This window comes from Oryctolagus cuniculus, chromosome 20 (genome assembly GCF_964237555.1).
Source record: "Oryctolagus cuniculus chromosome 20, mOryCun1.1, whole genome shotgun sequence".
Taxonomy (NCBI): Eukaryota; Metazoa; Chordata; class Mammalia; order Lagomorpha; family Leporidae; genus Oryctolagus; species Oryctolagus cuniculus.
Genome location: NC_091451.1, coordinates 33,072,672 through 33,099,137, shown reverse-complemented (window position 1 = coordinate 33,099,137; position 26,466 = coordinate 33,072,672). Strand labels below are relative to the sequence as shown.

At 39.3% G+C, this 26,466-nt stretch overlaps 1 long non-coding RNA gene across 6 annotated transcripts in view; it reads left to right on the top strand.

Moving 5' to 3' along the window:
• The window catches only part of LOC138847271 (uncharacterized), a 241,126-nt gene that overhangs the window by 29,809 nt on the left and 184,851 nt on the right, over positions 1-26,466 (top strand). For 3 of the 6 annotated variants that reach the window (XR_011384996.1, XR_011384995.1, XR_011384994.1), the window contains exons 3-4: positions 3,434-3,565; positions 6,696-6,806. This is a non-coding gene — a long non-coding RNA (uncharacterized lncRNA). The remainder of the gene's footprint in view (positions 1-3,433; positions 3,566-6,695; positions 6,807-26,466) is intronic. The other 3 variants (XR_011384998.1, XR_011384999.1, XR_011384997.1) reach the window with 1 other exon arrangement.

The following is a 26,466-nucleotide window of genomic DNA, read 5'->3' as shown; positions in this document are numbered from 1 at the left end:
CCATTTCTCACTCTCCCCCTCTCTCTAACTCTGACTTTCAAATATGCAAATACATTTTTTTCAAAAAAGACCTGCCAATCAGTTTTTAGAAAAAATGGTCCCAAGGTGGGTATTTGGGATAGCAGTTAAGCTGTAATTCGGGATGCCCACATTCCATTTCAGAATGCCCAGGTTTGAGACATGTTTTTGCTTCCAATTCTAGCTTTCTGCTAATGTGTACCCTGGTAGGTGGCAGGTGGTGGCTCAAGAATTGGTTCCCTGCCACCCACATTGGGAATGTGGATTGAGTTCTGAGCTTGTGGCTTCAGCCTGGTCCAGTCTTGGCTATTGTGGGCATTTGAGCAGTGAACCAGTTGAGGAAGATCTCTCTGTCACTCTGCCTTTCAAATATGTAGAATAAATAAATAGAAATTAAAATATAAAAATCAGGTCCCAGTCCATAAATCATTCTGAAAATTCATTCAATTTCAGCCAAGGAAGAGAATATCATTCTGCTTCTGATATTAATTTGCCAAGTGAATTTCAAACATTTTGTTGTCATCAGGTTTGTCCTGTTGGTGATGCTAGCCCCATATTAAGACATCAGTCAGTAGGGAGCTTTTGCATTGTAAATGAAATGGCCATGATCATTAAAAATTAGAACCAAAAATTTCCTTATGATTTAAGGGAGATGCTAAAGAAATTTCTTTGGCTTTTAAATGGACAATAAAGTTGAAATTGACTTCTGTTGGCTGTAAGGAGACTTTAGAGGCAAGTACATCAAATTGCTATCCCATTTTGATGAAAACATTTAGAATTCTATGTTCTAATATTCATGCATTCAGCCATTATTTCATTCATCTAACAGATATTATTACATGTTTAACTATATGGCAAGTATTTTTCTAGGCACCAGAAATAAAACATAAAATAGAAGACATGCTTTCATGAATATTATATTCTAGTAAGCAGGAGACACAGATATTCCACCTACAATAATGTGAAATTTAGGATTTAGTTCTCAGTGTTAAGTGCATGAGAGTGGCAGACTGGGGATGTAAGTTTGAATTATGCTCTGAAAGGGTCATTTCTGAGAAAATTGAGCAATACAAAAAAAGAGTAAGGTTTCGTTTGTTTTAAGTATCAGAAACAGAAGCAGAAGTGTTTCATCTAGACACACCTAATCAGAACTGGATCCTAGAAATTGATCTGAACACATGTAATAGAAATAAATGGAATATTCCTCTAGGGATCATGTTAAAGAGGATGCCTGTGGTGGTTGTTTGGCTAACAAGCAATGGAGCAGTTGGGATAGTTCTCTATCCTCTACTCCTGACCTTGAGACAGCAACTGGTTTTGGAAAAGATGATGATGATGATAAGAGTGAAACACTGTCACTTTGTTGGTACTCAATGTGAATATGAAAGCCATTCTGAAAATATCAAGCCATAGGCATACCCATTTATTCAACTGACAGTTTTTTTTAGTGTTTCAGCAAATATAAAACCTTCAGGAGTAACTAGAGGCAAAGGCCACATTTTGCATTAAAACACCTGTATAGGGACTGTTACAGTAAAGATTCAAAGAGCTGTATAATTTTAGTGCAAGTACAAGGCTTTGGCACTTTCATTTCATTTATAGGTCTCTTAGTCTCCTGACAATCAAAGGACTAATAAGACATCTAACTCATATTTTATAGGTGACATTTAAGAGTACCCTTGACATGTGGCCCAGCAGAATGAGACCATGAAATACTTGGCCTCCCCAGAAATCTCAATCTCCAGTCAAATTCTACCCTGTTTACCTTGATGCTTATTGTGGAGAGTCTGAAATAAATTTTGTAGACATGGATCCTGACTATCGTATCATGCAATCTGTTTCAAGTGGTGTGTTGGTCTAGAGAGGTTTCATCATGTTATTTAGAGCTTAAGCAAAACATCAAAAATCAAAATAATAAGTGCTCATTGGAAATTGCCATTGTGAGGGTAATGTGAAAACTGCCCATCCTAAGGGTGTATGTGGGGATGATTTCTTGGCAGAGATGCATTATCCCTGGTGTTCAAACTTTGATGAGTATTGGTTCTCTAAATTATTTCTGAGGCTATACAAAAGAGCGTGAGTTGGCCTGTCCAGCTGGATAGAGATGATACCAAGGGTGATAGAATAAGTTGAAACTGAAAATTACTATCAGAACGTAGGAATCAATCCAGTACCCAATAAACGATGTAATTGAAATATTTAAGGCAAAGCTTGGGACACACTGGCAGGAGGGTGGCATCAGATGTGATGAGTATATTCTTACTTTGGATTGTATGAGAGTTGGTAAGAAAAGGGACTGGGGCATGTAGATATTAAGAGGAATTTCAATAGCAGCATGGCACAAATAAGGGATGTGGTAAAACATAATTAATTTTTCCCAGAGATTTATAACAAAACAGACCCAATGAGAATTTTAAATGGGACACAGTTGATTAAAGATGTGGAGCTGGACTTTAATAAACTGAGTACTGAAAACTAGCTTTACTGATAATTACAAGAAATGAACTGGTTTCCTGCTTTCCTGGTGTTTTGTTTCTGTTAACTCTGTCAAGAGATAAAATTCTACTTTACAGAAGCCCACTTGACAATATATAATGTAATTGGAAAACAAAAATGTACCTTGTGATCACTGACATCAAATGTTAGAACCATTTTGTAAATGATTAATTATGCAATACCAAATTATACCAACCAAATATGCTTTGATTGAAGGGGAAAAGCATAAATTTTTAAAATATTTATTTTATTTATTTGAAAAAGTTACGGACATAGAGAGAGATACCTTCCATTTTTTGGTTCACTCCCTAAATGGCTGCAACCAGGAACTGGGAGCTTTTTCAGGTTCTCCCACATGGATCCAGAGGCCCAGAAACTTGGGAAGTCTTCCACACCTCTTGCTGCTTTCCCATGCACATTAGCAGGGAGCTAGAATTGGAAGTGGAGCAGCTGGGACTTGAAACAGTGCCCATATGGGATGCCAGCACTGTTGGTTGGGGCTTTAACCCATTGCACCATAGAACCACATAATTTTACGTGGAGGAATCAAGCTGCCATTAACTTTATTCAGTTATCAATCTTAGCTTTGGTAAACATGGGATGTCTATATCTTTATTCATGACATACAAAACAAAAGAAAAAAGAAAATCACCTCACGTATACTTCTATTAAAGATATTTATCATCCATCTATTAAGTTTCTGCATTTAATTATCATTTTAATGGTGCCACAGGGGACACAGAAGCAAATTTCTTATATCTACCCAACCCCCAGTATTCTCACTCTTATTTCATCCCTCCTGTGGAGTGTGGGCTGGACTTAGTCACCTACTTCTAAAGAATAGAATCCAACAAAGGTGATGGGGTAACCTCAAGTCTTACCTTGACTATTTTCTGCTTGCTCTCTCCCTTTCTGATAGAAGCCGCCTGTCATGTTGTGAGATGCCTTGTAAAGAAAACTGCACAGCAAAAAGCCAAGAGAGTTCTTCCAGTAATCACCCAGGACTCTAGGCCTAGCCACCAGGAAGAAACTGAATCCTGCTAGTAAGCATGTGAGTGAACTCAGAATAGTACCCTCCCAACTAAGCTGTGTCCATATTCTAGTTGTAGAACTGTGAGATAATGAATGCTCTGTTTTAAGATGCTAAGTTTTGGGATAACTTGTTACACAGGGATAGATAACTAATATACAAACCACAGGTAATTGTTCAGACAAACTGGAAAAATGGGACATTCCAAAAAAATCCAACATTCTTCATCAAGGTAAAGTGTCATGAAGAAAGTGACTATTGAAGCTTGGAAGAAATGTGATATGACACAGAGGTTTTCATAGAATAGAGACAAAGGACATTCTAGGGACAGTTGGAAAAATAGAATATGGATTAGGTATCAGAATATATTAAACTATTTATTATGTTAGTATACTGTTATTTTGGCTCTGTAAGATATTTTCTTCTCAATTTATACAAACACATAAAGAGAAAATATTCTATTTTTTCTAAACTATATTTCAACATGGTTATATGTGGGTGTATTTCAGTTCACTTGAATCTACTTGAAGGCGGTAAGTTAGCTTTGAAGTGTTCTATTTATGAATCTTTATTCTCATGGTGGTCATAATTTGCGTTAGGTAAATTTATAACAGGTAGCTTATTTTTAGCTAATGGGTTCTTAAAAACATTTTTTTTAATTTTGAAGGAAAAGTGATGAAAAAGACATGTCTTTGATAAGGATAAGGATAAGGTGATAAGTTCAAAACCCTCTCATGAAAATAAAGTGCTAAGTGTACAAGTAGACCAGATGCCAAATACTGTGAGAGCAGCACTTGTGTTAATCTCCCCATGCTTCTGATGATCTCCCGTAACAACCTGGGCCACCAACAGAACTGAGTATTTCTTCAGCGAACACATCATAGCCTCTGTGTCGGGGTGAAATTTTCTTTCTAGACACTTGATTGTCCAAATATCTGAAAACAGAGAATAGGTATATCCCAAACTTAAGAGGAAAGATCCTTTCACTACTTGGGACTGTGTTCACTAATAGATCTTATCTTGCAGAAATTGATTGAAAACTTACTCTCTTTGCAATAATCCATGCAGGGGCCAGGTTTTGGAAGAGGAGCTTATAATTCCCATGTTACAAAAATTACCAGAAGATACCTGAGTTAGTCAGGATTCTCCAAAGGAGAATATACACACACACACATATATGTAAAAGGGATTTATATTATAATTTTATATATAAGGATATATATATATATATATATAGGTTCTCTAGAGGAATGGATCTATATATAAATGAATTTGTATATATATTATATATTATATATTTTTAAATTTTTTTGACAGGCAAAGTGGACAGTGAGAGAGACAGAGAGAAAGGTCTTCCTTTTTCCGTTGGTTCAACCCCCAATGGCTGCTGCAGCCGGCGCGCTGTGTCCAGCACACTGTGCTATCTGAAGCCAGGAGCCAGGTGCTTCCTCCTGGTCTCCCATGCGGGTGCAGGCCCAAAGACTTGGGCCATCCTCCACTGCACTCCCGGGCCACAGCAGAGAGCTAGACTGGAAGAGGAGCAACTGGGACAGAATCCGGCACCCTGACCAGGACTAGAACCCAGGATGCCGGCGCTGCAGGCAGAGGATTAGTCTACTGAGCCGCGGGCTGGCCATATATTATATATATATATATATATATATTAAATATATATATGGATTTATTATGGGAATTGGTTTTGGCTCAGGGGATTATAGGGAATGAGAAATTACATGCTAGACTGTCTGCAAGCTAATGGTGTAGTTCAGCCTGAGTCTGAAGGCCTGAGGACTAAGAAAAATGGTGATAGAACTCTCATTCCCAGCCTGAGAACCAGGAGAGCTGAGGGTGTAAATCCTGGCGTCTGAAAGCAGGGGAACCTGAAGTTCTGATGTCCAAGAGCAGGAGAATGGTGTCCCAGCTGCAGAACAGACTGAATTCTGTTTCCTCTGCCTTTTTACTCTATCAGTGGATTGGACTGATGATACGAAGATTGGATGAGATAAGGCCTTTCTCACTCAGTACACTTATTTAAATGCTGAATTCTTCTGGATACACCCTCATAGAAAACCTGGAAATAATGATCTACCACTCCTCAGTGATATCTCTTAACCTAATTATGTTGACATCTTAAATTAACTATCACAATATAAAAGACTGGTTAGTTTTTGCTAAAGGTTTTCTCTTCAGTGAGGAAATTGAACTTTCAAAACCAGTGCATTATACACAAAAATATGTTCTTTTTTGCTCATCTTCAAACACAGCAGCATGTGACAAGATGGTATTTCTATCTTCTTGGACACCTCACTAACCAGAAGGAACAGAAATCTCTTAAAAAAAACAAAAAACAAAAAAAAAAAAACACATGCTAGATGCGAGACAAGAGTGATAGTCCTGGTGTTGTTTTAAGCCACTAAGATTTGGATTTCATTCTATAGTCAGCCTCTCCAGATTGGTTCTGCAAATTTTACTAAACACATCTGACCACTAGCCAGTGTCTGAAATGAACTTGCAAAACCAGTTCACAGTGATTGGAACATGAAAACTTAGAAATGAAAAATTGGGCCGGCGCCGCGGCTCACTAGGTTAATCCTCTGCCTGCGGCACCAGCACCCTGGGTTCTAGTCCCGGTTGGGGCGCCGTATTCTGTCCAGGCTGCTCCTCTTCCAGGCCAGCTCTCTGCTGTGGCCCGGGAAGGCAGTGGAAGATGACCCAAGTGCTTGGGCCCTGCACCTGCATAGGAAACCAGGAGAAGCACCTGGCTCCTGGCCTCGGATCAGCGCAGCGTGATTAGGGGGGTGAACCAACAGAAGGAATACCTTTCTCTCTGTCTCTCTGTCTCTCTCTCACTGTCTAGCTGCCTGTCCAAAAAAAAAAAAAAAAAAAAAAAAAAAAAGAAGAAGAAATGAAAAATTGGAAAGAACTGAAAAAACACAGAAGGAGTTACCAATAATTTCTCTCAGAAGAATCATTTCAGTCCAATGCTTTAGCTCTTTGATTTGCTCTGAATGTTCCCTGACTTAACAAAGAAAATTTAAAGTAGTAAAACAATGTCTAGGGGACAGTGCTGTGGCGTGGCGGGTTAAGCGGACACCTGGGATGCCAGATTTTCATATGAGCACCAGTTCAGGTTCTCACTGCTCTTCTTCAGATCCAGCTGCCTGCTAATGTGCCCAAGAAAGCAGTAGAAGATGGCCCAAACACTTGGGGCCCTGTCCCCTACATGGGAGACCGGGGTGGAATTCCAAACTCCTGGGTTCAGGTTGGTGAGTTTTCCTGGATGTTGTGGTCTCTTTCTCCCTCTCCCTCTGTAACTCTACTTTGTAGATAAATAAATACGTCTTTCTTCAAAGCCCACAAATGGCCACCATGACCTTCATCTGTCTTCTAGTCTCTACTTACACACTATGTCTTTCATTTTGCCGTTGGAGTGAGCTGGCCGTGCACTTATCTGTATTTGTGTGCTAACTCCCATCCCTTCCAGCCTCCTGGAGAACAGTTCTCCTGCCTTTAGTCTCTCCTTTTACCACTTCATCCTTATCCACATTTAGCAGTGTTCTTGCATCATATCCCAATCCTCCTCTGGCACTACTTGCTGTCACCTAAGCATGGGATGCATTACCATGGTGCCACACTTTACACGGGCCTTTTGCTTGAAATTTCAACTACCCGCTAAACCACAATACAACACATAGTTTGTCTCACAAACTACTCAGCCATATAGAAAATGTCCAAACGTCACCGTGCAAAACTTTCTCCAATTTCCCCCAGGTAGAATTAATTACTTTCTTATTCGTTTTCCTAACAGTCCTCCTTTCATTCAGTCATTCACTATCTATGCAGTGCCTACTAATGCAATGCCTGCTAATCCGTGAACAAGCTGTTGTTAAGGAAACGTGGGTGTATTTGGAGAACTAGACATATGCACAAACATAAAGCAATGGTCCTATTTATGTTTGGATCAAATTCCAAATGTAATCGTTTATGGATAAACATGAAGGAGTAATATTTGAACACTTTTTAACATTTATTTTAATTATCTATTTATCCATCTTTCATTTTATATTGTAGGTTAGTGTCATATAAAAGCTTTCCTTGGCCAAGGAGGGTTTTTGGAATACTGGTCAAGATCATGAGGTTTGGAGGAGAGCAAATGTGAAATCATAAGTTATCCTCTGTTTATTATATGTCTCTTAACTTCATTAGAAATTGGATGTCTTAGTTATATAGAGAATTCATAATATTTTGTAAGGATAAAATATGTAAATTTTATAACATTTTTAACACACCAGCTGGCACAGGATAGATGTCCCATAAATGTTGGACATTACTGATATTAATGTCACTTTGTTAGTATCACTCAATTTTTTTGAAGATTTAATTATTTATTTGAAAGTTAGAGTTACACAGAGAGAGGAGAGGCAGAGAGAGAGAGAGGTCTTCCATCCAATGGTTCACTCCCCAATTGGCTGCAATGGCCGGAACTGCGCCAATCTGAAGCAAGGAACCAGGAGCTTCTTCCGAGTCTCCCATGTGGGTGCAGGGGCCCAAGGATTTGGGCCATCTTCTGCTGCAATCCCAGGCCACAGCAGAGAGCTGGATCAGAAGAGGAGCAGCCGGGACTAGAACTGGTGCCCATATGGGATGCTTGTGTTTCAGGCCAGGGCGTTAACCCGCTGAGCCACGGCGCCAGCCCCAATATCACTCAATTTTTATCATCGTCTATTTTCACAATACTAATGCAATATCTAGCATTTCCTGTATGCTCATAAACATATGACGACTCGGTGAATGGTTGGAATGAATTGTGGACTTACCTTACTGATTACTTTTCTACCAGCAAATTATATTTTAGGTTGCTCTATTAAAGAGAATGTTAAACAATTTAAAGCATAATAAAACAATGCAGCACCTTCTAGGAAGGAAAGAAAAGTTTAGTGACATGTTCTAGTGTTTTTAAGGAAGAACAGTTATGGATAATTCTAAGTAATCCCATGTGATTGTGAGTTGACTGTAAGAGACATAAAATGTTTTTATTCCTCTGTATCCTGCAAAACAGTTTCTAGAAGTGACAATTTTAGATTGTAGCCATCTTGGAAGGTTTTGCTATTCGAAAGAGAGAGAGAGAGAGAGAGAGAGAGAGAGAGAGAGAAATCTTCTATTTGCTGATTTGCTTACCAGATGACCACAATGGTCAGCACTGGGCCAGGCCAAATCCAGGAGCCAGGAGCTTAATCCAGGTCTAGCACTTGGGTACAGGGACCCAAGTACTTGGGTCATCTTCAGCTGCTTTCCTAGGCACATTGGCAGGGAGCTGGATCAGAAGTGTGGTAGCTGGGAGTCAATCCAGTGCTCATACTGGATACCAGTATCACAGCTGGCGGCTTAACCTGTTGCACCACAGCACTGGCCCCCATCCTGGATGGCTTCTTGATGACCAATTCATCGCTCAGTAAACGTCTGGTAGGAGAACTCGTTCTAATATTTGTTCTTAGGCCGTTATTGTGAGTTTCTTAAAACACACCAAGGTCTTTGAAATAAACCCAGCAGTTAACTGACTGCTGAAGTGCAGCGCCCCCTTGCAGTCAACTGGAGGACAGCAGATCTTACCAACTCCCAGCAGAAACATAACTTAGTTTTACCCCTGCTGAGCAGAATTCTGTGGGTCCACTCTGTATATTCTGGCCACTTTTACTCCCTCTCTGTAATTGCTAGTAAATGAGACCAATTCAGCTGCATGATCACTTGCCCAATTTCCTTTTTACATTCCAAAGCCATTACTAGTCTGTGGCATAAAAAGCTAGCTATTCAATAAAATTTTATGCTCCCTTATAGAGGGTAGAGTTGTTGCCCAGACAGACACTATATTTCCCAAGCTCTGTTTAATCAAGTAGAGCCATGTGACTTGGTTCATGCCAGTGGAACGACTGAAAGTAACATGTGCCACTTCTGAGAAGAATAAGAAACCGTCAGTTGATGGATTGCAGACCCTAGGATGACCCAGGGAGTGGTGTGCTTCAGATAATAGATTTCCCTAAGCCTGGGTGCCTGAACAACTCCATGACTGCCTAGAATAAACCCAGTTCATCCTACCCATACTGATGATGAGTAGTCAACTTCGTCACAGACAGAGATAACCTGTTGAGTTAACTGCCTGGAATGGATTCTTTTTGACAGACAGAGTTAGACAGTGAGAGAGACAGACAGAGAGAAAGGTCCTCCCTCTGTTGGTTCACCCCACAAATGGCCACTAAGGCCAGTGCACTGTGCCGATCTAAAGCCAGGAGCCAGGTGCCTCCTCCTGTTCTCTCATGCGGGTGCAGGGGCCCAAGCACCTGGGTCATCCTCCACTGCCTTCCCGGGCCACAGCAGAGAGCTGGACTGGAAGAGGAGCAACTGGGACCAGAACCCAGTGCCCATATGGGATGCCAGCACCGCAGGTGGAAGATTAACCAAGTGAGCCATGGCGTCGGCCCCTCTTTTTCTGTTCTGATACAAGTTCTCCTAACTTTAGTATGACTCATCCTACTATGCATGTAGCAGCATAAAATAGTCTCAAAGAGTCCATTACACTCCAGACTACTCCATGATGCCTCAACTGCTCATAGGGCCAGCTTTAATTTGATTAATTGATGACATATTTTATTGGATTCATTTGGACTAGTACTTAGATATGATTACTACTAATATTTTATACTGCAACTGTGCTAGTTAGATTAGGTAACTCTAGCTACTGCAATAAACTACCTCAAATCTCAAGACTACAAACAGGGAGAATGATGTTCTCTAGGAAAGGACAAGCAAGTTTAACCTAAAGCCATCAATTATAATTTTTCCAATATCTCTTAAAAACAGTAAAAATTAATTCAATAACATCTTGAATTATATTTGTATTATAATAGAATTACATTATAATATAATGCCCCCTGAGGTCTTATCTTAATGCTTTATTTCTGCATAGAACTTCTTAGTTAAAGTTACTTGCATATATTACCATTCCAGAAATCTACAAAAGTTTTGTTTCCTCTCCTGACTATCTCAGGGCACTCTGAAACTCATTTCCCCAAAATGAGAAAGGGAATTGAGAGAGAGAGAGGGTAAACTTGACTCTAGAAGCTTGAAAAGCTTGATTTTTGTTTGAAACAAATATAAATATATACTGAATACAGGTTGGAGTTTCACTGATACTAAAGAAGAACAAAGAGAGAGATGTAAAACCTAGACTAATGGTTTAATTATATTTTCCCCATTGGGCCACAGGAAATAGGTAGCATTAGGTTAGCCATAGACATCATCAATTGCATTTACTATCCATCTTATTTATTTCCTTATTTAATCACACAACGACTACCTTCTGTGGTTTTAGTATCTTCATGTTACTGAAAAAAGAGAAAAAATGTAGTTGCATGGTTTCCTTTTTGTTGTTGTTCTTTTGTTTTTGCCAAGAACATATTACAAGGAAGTGCAATTGTCAGCTTTATCTTCATCTTTTTCCTGCAGAGCCCATGTGCTTGATTGCCACTATTGATGACAGTCAGTTTATCTGGGAAAGAAACCTTCAGGACAGTTCAATAGGAGCTGTATCTTTATCACCTATGCAATCCACAGGTCCATTGCTGGAGTCAAGTCTGGGTTACACTAAGATAGCAAAGTCCCTGAACCTCACACATCCCTTCAACTCTAGTGCAGAAACTGCCCTTGTTGAGCCCCTGCTTAATCTCAGAAGCTGCACCTTTTAAAGGCATAGTATAAAAATAAATAAATAACTTTGTTCCTACTTGAAACACTTCCAGACATTGTCTGCTATGGATAGGGTCATGGAATCCCCAAAACTGAGCTCATCATCTCTAGAAGAGATTGTGGTTTTTGGAGGTTGCTGTACTTCAAGGATTTGCTCTTTTGTTATAACCCCTGACCATGAAAAGGCAGAAGGGAAAAGAAAAACACACAGTCATAACTCCTTCATTGCCATTCATGTAAAACAAAACAAAACAAAAAATCAAAGGAATACATTAAACTTCCTTTTGTAATCTTGCATTTTGGAAATACTGATTATAAAAATTAAGCTTATATACTAATCTAATGCTTTGTGCTAGATGGTATATAATTTCAGAAACTCAATGTTCTGAATGTTTCTTACTTTTATATTCCAATAACTAGATGATTCCTTATTAATTTTAAAGGTATAAAAATCTGCTCATCCCTGACTAAAGTCATATTTATCCCTTTGTTATCCTACTTTAAAAATTAACCACAAACTATATAATAATAATTTTTCCATAAAAGGCAGACTTTTATGGACTTAAAACTTTTAATTCCACTTAAAAGCTATTGTGATAAATATAATTGTGTAGTTTAAGAAGTGGAAAAAAGAAAAATCTCAGGCCAGTGTTAACACTTCAGGTCCTTTGCCATATTTTTAGCTGGTAACATTTGAATTTTTCCAAAGAAAAAAATGGAAATGGATGTTTTCATTCTATAAAAATCAAATTGGTTTCTACTGTTTTGAATGTTTTCATCCTTCCAAAATTCCTATGTTGAGACCTAATCCCCAAGGTGAAGATATTAGTAGTCATGACCCTTGATAGTGATTATGTCACAAAGACAGAGCCCTCATGGATAGTTTTTATCCTTGTAAGAAACCCCAAAGACGTATCTGGCCAGCTCTTGCTTTTTCCTGAATTTGCTGTATTTTGATATTGAAATTTTCAGCCTTTCAACACTGTGAGAAATATATTTATATTCTGTAAGATACCCAGCCTGCGATATTTTGTTATAGCAGTCTGAACAAACTAAGACAGGGAATAAATGCCAAGAAGTTGGGGTGCTGCTGTGGTGTACATATGACGGTGCTCCCCTAGAGTGCCCAGACTACCGCCCTTACTGTGGTGTCCTTGCCAATACCATACAGAGAAGATGAGCCATGGAGGTTTGGCCGCTTCCATTTAAATTTCAAAGATAGGTTCCACTGAGTCTTGGTACATAGCCCAGAAAGAGGGCTTTTATGTGGGTGAAGCCATCAGACAATCCCAATGAGGAGGTGGCCTAGAAGAGTCATGGTGGAAAAGGCTATTCCCCAAACTCCCAAGTGACAGAGCCACTAGCATGCAATTCTACCCTGCAAGAGCTTCAGGCACCTGAATACAACATGTGAGAATGTAAGTGTGGGCTTGCCCCAAGCAAAGTCATGGGGGTGGGTGGTGGGCCAACCTAAAGCCTTAAAGACTCAATCTCCCCCCAGTGTGTCTGAAAGACAGGGCGTTGAGTCAAAGAACATTATTCTCAAGCCTTTTTAATGCTGTTTGTCCTGTTGGGTTTTTGACTTACTTAAAGCTTATTATCCTTTTCTTTTTTCTTATTCCTCACATTCCCTTTTGGGATGGGAACGTCTATCTTATGCATGTCCCACCATTGCACTTTGGAAGCACATAACACATTCACTTCACAGATTCACAGATGAAAATCAGGTTGCCTTAAAGTGAATGATAGCCTTAGTGCCATGCTGCATGGGATTTGAATATCTAGGTGAGACTTTGGAGTTGGACTTTAAAGTTGATGCTGGAATGAATTAAGAATCTGGATGGCTATCAGGATGGAATGAATGTATTACTCATGTGGGAAAGACATTTATTTTGAGGAACCAGGAATGTCATGCTGTAATCTGAATGTTTGTGTAGTTTCAAAAATTAGTATGTTGAAACCTAATCATCAATGTGATGACATTAGGAAGTGCAGGGCCTCTGAGGTGTGATTAGATCATTGAAGCAGATCACTCATGATAAAAATGCTTTTATAAAATGCTTTTAAAAAATCTCTTTTATAAAGAGACCCTATAGGTGTCTTACCTGTTTGTATGAGATGAGAACACAGCAAGAAGATACCAATCTATAAGCCAGGAAACTGACCCTCTCTGGACACTGAATTTATTAATATCTTGATCTTGGACTTCTCAAAAACAGAGAAATAAATTTCTAATCATAAGTTACCCAGTCAAAAGTATTTTGTTATAGCAGCCCAAATGGATTAAGATAGTTCCTTTGTTTAGGGTACATGAAGAATATCTTGAATTTAGACCCTGTAGAGATAATTGAGGATATAATGAAATTATTTATATGTGCATACATATCAAATTCATATATAATGAAATATGTATAATGAAGATACAGCAATATTCAAAAACAGCATGCATGTGTTACATTTGTGTTTGAAGTCAACAATGAAAAATAAATATAACTTAGTGTATCTCAACTCTGGGGTGCTCAAGGATAGGATAATATATAGTCTAGAGCTGTTCTAGCTGTGACAGTCTTTCTACTTAAGAAGTTTCTTTCATAAGCTAATTTCTTTCCTATGATGAGGTGGATTTGAGTTTGTTTTGAATTCAGGATTTCAAGTATATGGCAGAATCAAGTGACTCTTCCAAACAGGCCTCTCCAAGGCTATTATCACATATTAGTAGTAATTTAAACTGGGGCACAGACTGCTCATCACGAAGACACACCCTAGACTAGCTTAAAACAACATAATTTATTGGCTTCAAGTACTCAGAATGTTCAAGATTTGAAATTCACTTCCAGTGAACCTGGTTTACTGGTTGTCTCAGAGCAATCTCTGCTTTGCCCTTCATGGGTGGAGTGGAAGACTCTCATCATAGTGTAGCAAAGGGGGCCTCTGGAAACTTAAGGCATAAGGGCCTTGAGAATCCAGGACCCAGATGAGAGACAGCCTCTTAACTGATTTTTCCAACAATAGACCTAGAAAGAAGACTAATTGTCTAACCTTGGCTCAAACACTCAGCTCTAGAGCACAGAAGGTGACATCATTCCTAGCTGACCTGCAGGGTTACTGATGAGGCCCAAAGGAGAGCAAGGTTGTGTTCCAGAAAGGGGAGCAGGTACAGTGAAGTCAATAAACAACTCCTAAGTGCTTGAAGTCAGGATTTGTGGTAACAACCTCACGTGTATTCTTTCACATGGCCCCTAACATCTTATACATGATTGAAATTATTGTTATTGCTATTATTATCCTCATTTTAGAATTTATGAAGCTGTTGCTAGTGGGGTTAAGAAATTTGCCCAACTTACTCATAAATTGCGCAGTTGGAATGTGACTTCATGTCTCCTTTGTTCCTGAGCCCAGACTTTGAAATATTGTTCTGTACAGAATAGCTTAATTTTTCAGGTTCAAAAGTGTACATGAAAATTTTCTTTTGTTTCATTTTCTTCTGTGTGATGAGTCCTTCCAAAGACCTTTCATCTTCTTCTGCTTTTTGCTCCTTTCCACCCTTCCAAAAACACTTTTCAAAGAGAACTAGAGAGCAAAAGTGTAATTTGCATTTAATTACAATGAAATCTCTTTTCGCTTACTCAGTTTGATTTCTGGGGTTTTTTAGCATTGAAATCATTTTTGCTTTACTTTCAGGCAAGGAAAAACTAGTTGGCAACTACGAGTTTGTATTAATCTAAGGGTGTGTCCCAGACTGCTCGATAGTCTCCTTTAGCATAATTTTTTTGGATTAGTTAAAATAAATATATGTAAAATTGTAACCTACACATTCATCCTTCTTCAATGCTGAGATACCCTGTCTGAAATTAAGTGCTGCTAAATAGTCTGCAAGTGAAAAATAGTTATGAAAGACATGGAGAAAAAGTTTTAAAAGTTCACTGAACATAATTCCTTAGGTTATGAAATTATAATTCTAAATAAATGAAATCAAAACATTTAAATATATTTTCCCCTCAGAAAGGAGAGTGTTCAATGAAAGTTTTGCATATCAGTAAATTCTGTTAGAAAATTTGAGTTGCTGGAATGACATTCAGCTCCTCCTGCTCTCCAAACACGAAATGGAAACTTATATATTGCAATTTCCCCATTACTCTAGCCATTGACCTGTTAAAACTATTATGGGGTGGTTTACCTCTGAAATTGGTATTAATAAGAAAATGACAAGAAGCTTGCTGCCCAAACACTACTATTTCCAGAATTGTAAAAATTGCATAGGTGGTTATTTCACTTTCTCATTTAGAGTGGCAGGGAAGAGTGAACTGAAATCAAATGCATCCTCTGATTCTAAATGGAAATGTGCTCATGCTGGTTGGTTCTGGGAGAGATGAGTGCCTTTAAGAGTGCCCATTCTGAAGCTGAATTATTTTCTTCTCTGAATTCTCATGGTTGCTTCAGGTTTGCTTTAAGATATACTCTTAAGAAGGAAATAGGGGGGTGAGCTTCAGACTTTGGCAGATAACCGTCACTAAAAGCTCATTGCACAATTGTCATATAGCCTTTTAGCATCCACTTAATTAATAAAGACCATGGAAAACTCAGAATAGCAACAGTTTTTCTAGGTATCATTTGGAAATAACAACACAGGGAAGTTTAAAAGATTACTTTGCAGTTTACAAAAAAAGAACATTTTTCCATGTATGAAGGACGTTTATTTGTTTTTATTACATTTCTCACATTAATTCTCTCAACATCTTCATGAGATTAGTGATAACATTAAAATCTATTGAGTTTTTTTTTCAAAATAAAAAAGAATGTGAAATACAATGATTTTTAATGAGTTTTAGTTAGTAACAGTAATATGCCAATTTTCTAGGTTAAAAATGCATCTTTAGAAAAAAAAATGAATGTTCCATAATGACATACAGTGAGTGAGTGAGGAAGGAGCAGAAGTAGGACTCCAATGAAGATCTACTGATTCTTGTGTCCTCTGGGATCAGAAGCTATTTCTGTGTCACATCTGAATCATGTCTCGCTGTGTATAAAGTGCTCTTGTGGGTATTGTCATTTCTGAGCCTAACACCAACTTGGTGATTTGCACATTTTAAGCAATTCCTAAAGTGTTGCACTTCGGTTTTCTGTTCTAAGCCTCTATGGAGCTTTCCATCTGTAACACACAGGTTGCATATTATTTATTCATATCCATGCTTGCTCAGCCTGGTTCATTTGACTTTGTCTGCTATTAGAATGTAGAATTTTTCTCATATTATACTGTATACTTGTTTATATCTGTAAATTCATCTTGCTACTTCTGTGACCTCCCAGAGTGCCAAGTAAACAGTTATCAATATAATAGGTAAAAAATGCATGTAGTACTCAGGAACTTGTGTCCATGGCTGGAAGGGAACATCCTGGTGAGGACAACCTTTTTCTGAGCCACTGTATTCTCACTGCTGTGCTTTGATATTAGATGTTGTGCAGCCTGTGTGGTCATTCCACTTTATAAATACTTTAAAAAACACATATACTTTTACTTTAATTTTACTGAAATCTAGCTAACATGACCCCAGAATGTAAGTTTCAAAGAAAGAGCATGTTGAAAAGTTTATTTATTATTGTTTCAAATAGATTAGTAATGTATAACTACCAGTTGATAACACTAAGTCTTAATTTTTAAATGCAATAACTGAAAATACCTATTAAAATATAGGAAAGGCTAATAAAAATGCAATATAAATGTCCAATAGAAATAAAGTTCTCCAAAATGCAAGCAATTTGTTTCAAGCACAACTTAATGAGAAGAATAAAAATTATATTAGTGTTTGCAGTGAAAAAGTGTATGTTGAAACATACACTTACTTAGAATTTTAAACAGCATCTTAAATAGGCTTCTTTAATCTATTCTATTCTAATTGTAGGGCACTATCCAGATTTGGCATTTATTAGGTCCTAATAATCAGATAGGTCTGGCTCAACATCTACCCCTTTTCTGACAACTTTTCTAACGTGTTTTCCTTTCTCTTCAATGTAAGATTCTTCTTTACAATATTAAGGGTGTATTAGTCTTTCAGGCTGTTACTATAAAATTATATAAACTGGGTCATTTATAAAAAGAAATTCATTTCCCACAGAAGATTAATTCAGGGCATTTGACTTTCATCTGCCGGCTTACTCCCCAAATTGGCCGCAATGGCCAGACTGGGCCAGGCCAAAGCCATGAACCCAGAGCTTCTTCCAGGTCTCCCATGTGGGTTCAGGCGTCCAAGTACCTGGGCCATCTTTTGCTGCTTTCCCAGGCACAATAGCTGGGAGCTGGATCAGAAGTGGAGCAGCCGGTCTCAAGCAGGTGCCCATATGGGATGCTGGCACCGCAGGCAGAAGCTTAACCTGTTATGCCACAACCTCCCAGCCCCATCCTCCCTATTTTACTTTTTAAAGAGACCAATAGAGTGAATAGTTAAAAATATCTCCCTATATATCTTTGCCTCTCACTCTTGTCACATTCCTCAAAATCCACACTTTGGGCAAAATCCAGTCCTGCTGTTATTTTCAGGAAATGTGTTAATAAGGTTGCAAAAGCCCTCTACCCTAGAGATGAAAAATTCTGTAGGGCTAGAAGGCTCTCATTTTACTGAGGATGGTCTGGGGCTATGACTGGGGAAGAACCACAGAAACTAGATTCATGTGAACATAGCAAGAAGCCATTCAGAAGCTCTTTGTGAAATCCAAATTTCAGCAACTCCTAGACACTCATTGGCCAATAGCACAATCTCCCTAGGATCACTTAAGAATACAGATTTCTAGAAAATAACTCAGAGTTTGCATCTGTGGGTGTAGGGTACAGTCTTGGAAATTGTTTTGAAAATACTTTTAAAAGCCAAAACAATTCCTTAGGTGATTCTGAGTGTCCTTGGGTGATAGAGCTTGTCCAAGGCAATTTAGCTAATGAATTTTGAAATCATGGCCAGACCAGTAGTTTCTCCTGTCTCAGAGTCCTCCTTCGTGGCACTGAGATGTCCTTACCCACCAGTTGTGGTCTTACTGCTGCCTTGTAAGTGCCATCTCTGTGAAATTGAGGAGTTTGAACCAACCAAATACAATCACATGAAAAATTTTATTGGGAACTTAGGGTTTGAACACAGGAGTCCCGTAAATCCCTTATCCCAATTTAATAAGACATCGATACTCAGAGAGGATTTGGCTTCATTTTCAAAGAACCCCTATTGGTTTGTCATTGGCAAATACAGAGCCCTCCAAATGTGACCAGGTAGCCTGAACCCACCCTGTGGGGAAATGATGGTATACATCAGGTTGTACTTCACTGCACAGTGTGAGTGGTTCAGACGCAATCCATTCATTCTGATTCAATGAAAAGAAATTAAAACCCCAAAATATAATCAATGCTTACCTCTTTGTGCCTACTCAGTGACTGTAGATGCTGGCTTTCATGGGTAATAGATTCAAGCACCATTGCCACTGAATGCTGAAATTTATAGACTTCTTCATAGTCATTAATTAATAGTGTGAGCACACAGAAAAATAACCAGGCGGAACACTTAGAAATGAAATTATTGCTGAAGCACTGACTACATAGTTTTTAAGTGGTCAGTCAGGTGAATAAAATGAATAATTGAATATGCTTTACAAGCAGGCAGAATGGACAAGCATTCCAACAGGATTTTAATTCTCTCTGAGAAACTCACATCTTATATAGGAATCTGAATTGATTTTATTCTTATCTCCTTGCCAAGGCCATTGGGTAGTGGTGTTTGCTCTGTGAGACTTTAGAAGAGACCCTGTATCATACTGTGTGATCTGCTAAAGGATGCTTTGGGGAGTTCTTTCCAGTAAGTAGCTGAAGATTCAATTTCAGACCTGCAACCTGCAGAGGCAGAAAGAAAAAAAAAAAGAATATGGATGTAGCCATGATGAAAATTATACTATACCATGACCCTATTTATATTTATTGAAAATTATTTCCATGGGGAATCTTCTCTTAGAAAATATGTGTTCTTTTTGGGAATATGTATTAACAGTTGGAGCATTGTTGACTTCCAAGCATAATCGTTGGGAGAGTTTTCTTCATGTCCAAAAATACAGAAAAAAATTAATTCTTGCCAGAGGAATGGGAAGGAAGCTGTAACTATATTGAATTTGAAAACAAATGTATTGAATTTCCTTTTGTCTTTTCCTTCCTTTACCAGCAAAATCCATGTAAGGATCTGATGGCAACTACAGTCATGCATTGCTTAACTGAGGGAATACACTCTAAGAAATGTGTTGTTAGGTATAGACATCACAAACTGTACTTACACAAAGTTGGATGTAGTAAACACCACTAGGCAATACATCAGTAGAAACATTTTTAACATCTAATACTTGTATTTTTTATGGTCACAGTTCCATGTCTTAACACATGTATGCAGTATGTATGGATCAAATCAGGTAATTCACATTTCAGTTCCTTATTTTCTCTTTGGAGCCTATGAACTTCTGCCTATTCTTATTTCTTCTTAAGTATACAGTGTATCAGTGTGGATGATGGTTGTCCAACCGTGCAGTGGAACACTAGAACTTACCCCTTCTATTTTTTGAAACTTATTATGCAACCTCCCTCCCATAGGCAATATAATATTTTTATTTATCTAATGTATTTGAAAGACAGAGGGAAGGTGAGAAAAAGAGAGAGAGACAGAAAGAGAGAGAGAAGCTTCCATCCGCTGATTTACTCCACAAATGCCTGTAACAACTGCGGTCAGGACCCAAATATTCCACGTGGGTGGCAGGGACCCAAGTGCTTGAGCTTTCACATGCTGCCTCCCCGGGTGCCCATTATCAAGATGCTGGATTTGAGGCAGAGCTGAGACTCAAACTCAGGCACTCTGATATGGGATTTGGGTGTCCCAAGGGGCCACTTAATCACTGTGCCAAACACCCACCCTGCAATACAATCTTATGAGACCATGATAACACAGTCTTTCACCAAAATGTTGTTATGTAGTATATCACTGAATTTTAGTCTTGCAGACGCTCAGCTCTGCTATTGTTGCGCAAAAGTAGCCGTAGACAACACACAAATGAGTGTGGCTGTGCTCCAAATAAACTTCCTTTGCAAAAACAGACGGTGGGCTCTGGTGGCCTACAGGCTGTGGTTTGCTGAGCTCTAATCCACTGGCTTCACAACCTCAGTGACAGGCTAGCAAAGACTTGAAGTGTGACACCCTAGGGAGCATAGAGGGGGAGGACATGATGAAAAAGATAAAGGGTGAGCAGCATTCCTCCGCTCCTTCTTTTCTTCCTTGGCAAGGTTGCTCTCCTCCAACTAAGAGGAATTCCCCTCAGCACAGCAGGCCTTTTGCTGACCAGACAGGGGAATTCGTTATTTCACTTGGCTTCGCTTGTGAACTGGGAATGTTTTCCTTATTCAAGTTCTATGGAAGAACTCCCAATGAAGACAGCTGAAGTCAGATCTTATATTCGCTGATGTTTAGATGGTGGTGTTTCTCTTTTGCTTCCCTTGAAGGTCAAAATCATTAGCCCAAAGGCCCTACACTTGGGACAAAAAGGCTTAGCTGACTGACTGATTTTGTCATAGCTCAAAGGAAAGATAGAGAGGAGAGGGAGAAGAGATGATATTCCCCAGGCAGAACTTGACAAGAACAGAAGGAAATGTTTTCTTCAGATGATGATCCAAGGATGTGGTGAGCCCAGACACAAGGGTGGTTGAGAAAGCCTGCCAGAGGCCTCTGCTGAATGCATTAGGACTGCACAGGTTTGCCAGATCCCAAAGCTAATTAGGACCAGGCAGAAAGAAGCTCAACATTCCACAACATGGCCAGTCTCCTAAAGGTAATGTTTCTTTGAAGACTGAGAATATCCCTTTGTTTACCTAAGCTCTGACTTTAAGATTTTTCCAAAAGGATTTGAAGGGGCTTAAATGTTAATCAAAATACAAACTAAGACTATTAGTAATGAGCTGAACCCAAGCCTATCCGAATAAACAAAACTGAGTAGATGTTGCCAGAGGTGGAAGATAAGTTGATGGCTACATTGGGTATTGCGTTTGGCACAAATGTGAAACTATTACCAGGGATGACCCTAGAGGAGGACAGAATCCAGAAACGCATCTAATGATCTAACGGAAGACGCGTTGTCAAATTGCAGACCTGTCCAAGTTAAAGATTGACAAATCCCATGCTACCCATACTTGGATAATATTTACTTCAGGTGGAATTTGATTAAAAAAAAAAAAAGCATCACTTTCAGGAGGTGCTGCTGATGGAAAAGCCAGACATGACGCCTGATGGTGTATGTGCAAGGGCTGGGGCAGTGTTACTGGCTTTGTATTAGTGGTATTGGGAATATTGGGGTGGATATGCAACTGTATGAGTCTCAGCTCCCTTTTTACTAAGAAGCAACAGAAAGGGCAAGTACCTTTCTTTGCTCCTGGGGGCTGGCTGCCTCTGAAGCAGATTACTGGTTAAACAGCCACAAGACTGATTCTGCTTCCTCCTCACCCTGCCCACCTTCCTGGAATAGTGTCATTTAAGACAGAAGAAAATTGCACTAGGTATATGTGTATATGTGTTGGATGTCAGTGATTATGCAAAACTAAATTTAAAATTAACTCAAGAACATCAACAGAAACTTAGAGATATTCAACACTTTAGCGTGAGGTTTGAACAATTTCCCATTCCCATTCCCATTCCCACTGTTGTAGTCTTCAGTAGAAATTTGATGGGTCTTTCGCAAATGCATTCACAAATACTATATCCACGAGGGAGACAGCTGAAAATTTACTGATCCGGTCCAGGTTTTCCAACTGTTAAAAATGACAACTCTGACATGTTTATTGCAAAATTGGGTAGAGGAGAGGGAAAGAACAGATAGGAAATCTAGGAAACTTTCGGACTTTGATTTGTCCTACCAAGTCTCTAGAAGAAGTCACATATTGTCACAGTACCACTGTGTTGCCATTCCCTGCCCCCATCCTCCCACTCAGTGGCTGAAAACAAAATTTAGTCCTTGCTTATGCGCCTCTGGGCCAGCTGGAGTCTGGCTGATCTTATGTGAGTTCCACTGAGCTTGGACTTAAGCTGATTGAGGTCACCTGAAACTGGTAGGTGGCTCAGGAACTTTCTTGGCAGTGATACATCTGCGAGTAAATTAGTCTAATCCCACATGCGCATTTCAAATTATTATTAATTTTTATTTTATGAGCACCCCCTTATCTAAAGATCACATGACCAAGTCAAAGCCCACAGTCAGAAAAATACATTCTGTCTATTCTGAGCCGATGGCAAGGATGTGGGTAACACCACAAAGGGTGAAAAATTGAGTCCAAGAATTCCATCTGCCTTGGAAGCAAGACTGGTGAATTCCACCATGTATGTAGAAAGAGCAAACTGCCTTGTAAGAAAGCTCCTAAATGAGAGACACCATTTCCTATAACGTTTGGGCCAATAAACAGGATGTGATAGGTAACACGTAAGGTTTTACTGCTTTGTCATATGAAGATATTCTTACTTTGATACACTTTGTCCTTTTGCTTCCCAATTTTTAACTGCATTATCAAGACTATTTGAGGTTTCAACATAACAGGGGAAGGCCATTCCCATGCCTTATTTATGTATTTTTAAAAATCTCCATTTCTTCTTGGAATGTTTTGTTCCTAGTGGTCCAGATCATTTTTTTTCTATTGATGAGACTAATATACTTCTTATGATAGAGACTAATATACTTCTTATGATAGATGGTTTGCTTCAAAGATTCATTTCTATATTTGCTAGGAGTTTTAGGATGCTCATGGATAGATCAGATGCTTAATTGTTATAACCTTTCTCAGCCATGACTTTTAAAATAGAATTTCTCTTTTTCCCTCTTTATTTTGTAACTTGCGTGCTTGAAAAGACAGGTTTTTTTTTTTTTTTTTTTTTTTTTTTTTTTTTTTTTTTTTTTTTTTTTTTTTACAGGCAGAGTTAGTGAGAGAGAGAGACAGAGAAAAAGGTCTTCCTTTTTCCGTTGGTTCACCCCCCCAAGTGGCCACTATGGCCAACGGGTTGCGCTGATCCGAAACCAGGAGCTCCGAAGCCAGGAGCTCCGAAGCCAGGAGCGAGGTGCTTTTCCTGGTCTCCTATGCAGGTGCAGGGCCCAAGCACTTGGGCCATCCTCCACTGCACTCCCGGGCCACAGCAGAGAGCTGGCCTGGAAAAGGGGCAACCGGGACAGAATCCGGCACTCCAACCGGGACTAGAACCCGGGGTGCCGGTGCCGCAGGTGGAGGATTAGCCTAGTGAGCCATGGCACCAGCCCGAAAAGACAGATTTTAGTATTACTGTGACTGAACTTTGATTTTAGGCTTTTTTTTATTTCTCTTTGGAGACAAAAAATCAAAGAATGAAGGGAATGAGGAGGGGAAGGAAGAAAATATAAGGAAGGAAGGAAAGGAGGGAGAAAAAGGAAAACAAATACGGAAGGGAAGGAGTGAGGATGGAAGGAGGGAAGAAAGAAAGAAAGCACAAGAGAACGGAGAAAACAAGAAATAAAAGTCTCAAACTAATAACATTTCTTGTCCCTACAATAGAAAATATAAGGGTCAATCTTATGAATATTTTTTGCTCCACAATATTAAACAGTACTGATAAAGAGCAACAATCATTTAGTTCTTGCAAGATATTTGCATTTGGAATATAATACAATAACCAGCTAATACAGCTTACCAAATCTAGTAGCTTGCTCATCAAAACTTTCTTCCAGACCCTCACATTGATGTCTCCACTGATCCATAGCTGCTGTATTATAAACTCTAGCTTGCAAGTTCCACCTTAAAATCATCCAGTTTAGAACCCTCAATAATATCCTCTCTTACACATTTCCTTGAGTCTACTGAGGTGATAAACTCCGGCATCATAATGAATATAATAAACTTAGCTTTCATTTGTAAACAGATTTTTTTTTTGTCTTTAAGGAAGCCATTACTCACAGAAAAAAATATTGTATTTGTAAAAATCAGCTATAATCTTGAGTAGTTATGTTTCTCTAGCAATAACTTAAAATTCTACCAATTTAACTTTGTCAAATGCATTCATCATCTCTGATTTTTGAGAGGAAAAGAAAAATAATTTAAACAATACATGTCTATTAAGATTACATTTATGTAACTAGTCAATCTGAAGTATTTTGACTTAAAATAATGAGAAATGTTAAGCAAAATTTTCTTGAACGATTTTAGTCAAATAGCTTGGTAATAGTTATACTTGCAATTCACTTCCTTCCTCATTCCCAAAGAGCCACCTACCAAGCCATGCTTTTTTTTTTTTTTTTTTTTTTTTTGACAGGCAGAGTGGACAGTGAGAGAGAGAGACAGAGAGAAAGGTCTTCCTTTGCCTTTGGTTCACCCTCCAATGGCCGCCGCGGCCAGCGCACTGAGGCAGGCACACTGTGTTGATCTGATGGCAGGAGCCAGGTGCTTCTCCTGGTCTCCCATGGGGTGCAGGGCCCAAGCACTTGTGCCATCCTCCACTGCACTCCTGGGCCACAGCAGAGAGCTGGCCTGGAAGAGGGGCAACCAGGACAGAATCCGGCACCCTGACCGGGACTAGAACCCGATGTGCCGGCGCTGCAAGGCGGAGGATTAGCCTAGTGAGCCGCGGCACCGGCTGAAGCCATGCTTTTGTATAACACCTGTTTACTTCCCTCTGCCTCTATGAATTAAATTCCGACAACAGAGCTTGTGGGAAGCTTTAGGACTTGAACCACTGACCATGTTCTGGCTGGAAGGATTACCAGTGTGTTGATGTATGTCCACTCATTGTGTGTGGGAAGACCAACCACATGGTGATCTGATTAATAGATACCTTAGTCCTTTTTGTACCGCTATAACAGAATGCCTGAGACAGAGTAAATTATGAAGGGAAGATAATTATTTGTTATAGTTTTGGAGGCCAGGAAGTTCAAGAGTGAGGGTCCCACATCTGATGAGGACCTTCATGCTGTGTCATCACATAACAGAAGCTGGGAGGGAATCAAATCCATTCTTTTTTTTGTAAGATTTATTTTATTTATTTGAAAGACAGAGTTACAGAGAGAGGTAGAGACACAGAGAGAGAAAGAGGTCTTCCATCTGCTGGTTCACTTCCAAAATGGCCGCAATGGCCAGATCTGGTCCTCTCTGAAGCAGGAGCCAGGAGTTTCTTCTGGGCCTCCCACATGAGTGCAAGGGCGCAAGGACTTAAGCAATCCTCTGCTGCTTTTCCAGGTACATTAGCAGGGAGCTGGTTCAGAAGTGGAGCAGTCAGGACTTGAAATGGTGCCCATATGGGATGCTGGCACTGCAGGCTGTAACTTCAACATGCTGTGCCACAGTGCTGATCCTCTCAAATTCATTCTTTTATCAGGAACTCACTCCCACAATAACTAATCCACTCCTATGATAATAACATTAATCTATTCATAAAGACACAGCCCTTCACTTCTTAAAGCTCTCCTCTTAATATTGTTGCATTTGGGATTAAATTTCCAACTCATGAACTTTGGGGAACACATTTAAATCCTAGCAACGGGTACAGAACATGCTAAACCTTTCATCTTCTTTTTCAACTTTTCATTTTAGGGGCTTAGAGTGGTTGATTCTATCCTTTGTTTCAATTTAAAAATGGCCCTACATTGCTCTTCCCTAAATGAATTTTCTACATTTATCATTTCAGCAAGATGTGCATGAGAAGATATGCTTCCTGCATATGCTATTTATGAATGATAGTTCTGTGTTGCAGTTCCGTTTTCTCATTTATCTAATGTCCAACTGTCAAGAGTTTGTCATTGCATCACAATGTTTACCCTATGGCTGCTTGTAAAACCAGCTAATTTGAAGTAGAAATTCTCCTTAAAGAAATTTATGCGCTGTAATTTTCAAATGGTGGAAGAATTGAAGTCCAGGGAGCAAAATATATGAGATATTTTGCTATTAAATGGAGAAGGAAGGAGGGGGGGAGTGGGGAAAGAGAGAAAGGAGGAAGAGAGGAAGGAAGGAAGGAAGGAAGGAAGGAAGGAAGGAAGGAAGGAAGGAAAGAAGGAAGGAAGGAAGGAAGGAAGGAAGGAAGGAAGGAAGGAAGGAAAGAAGGAAGGGAGGGAGGGAGGAAGGAAGGAAGGGAGGGAGGGAGGGAGGGAGGAAAGAAGGAAGGAAGGGAGGGAGGGAGGGAGGG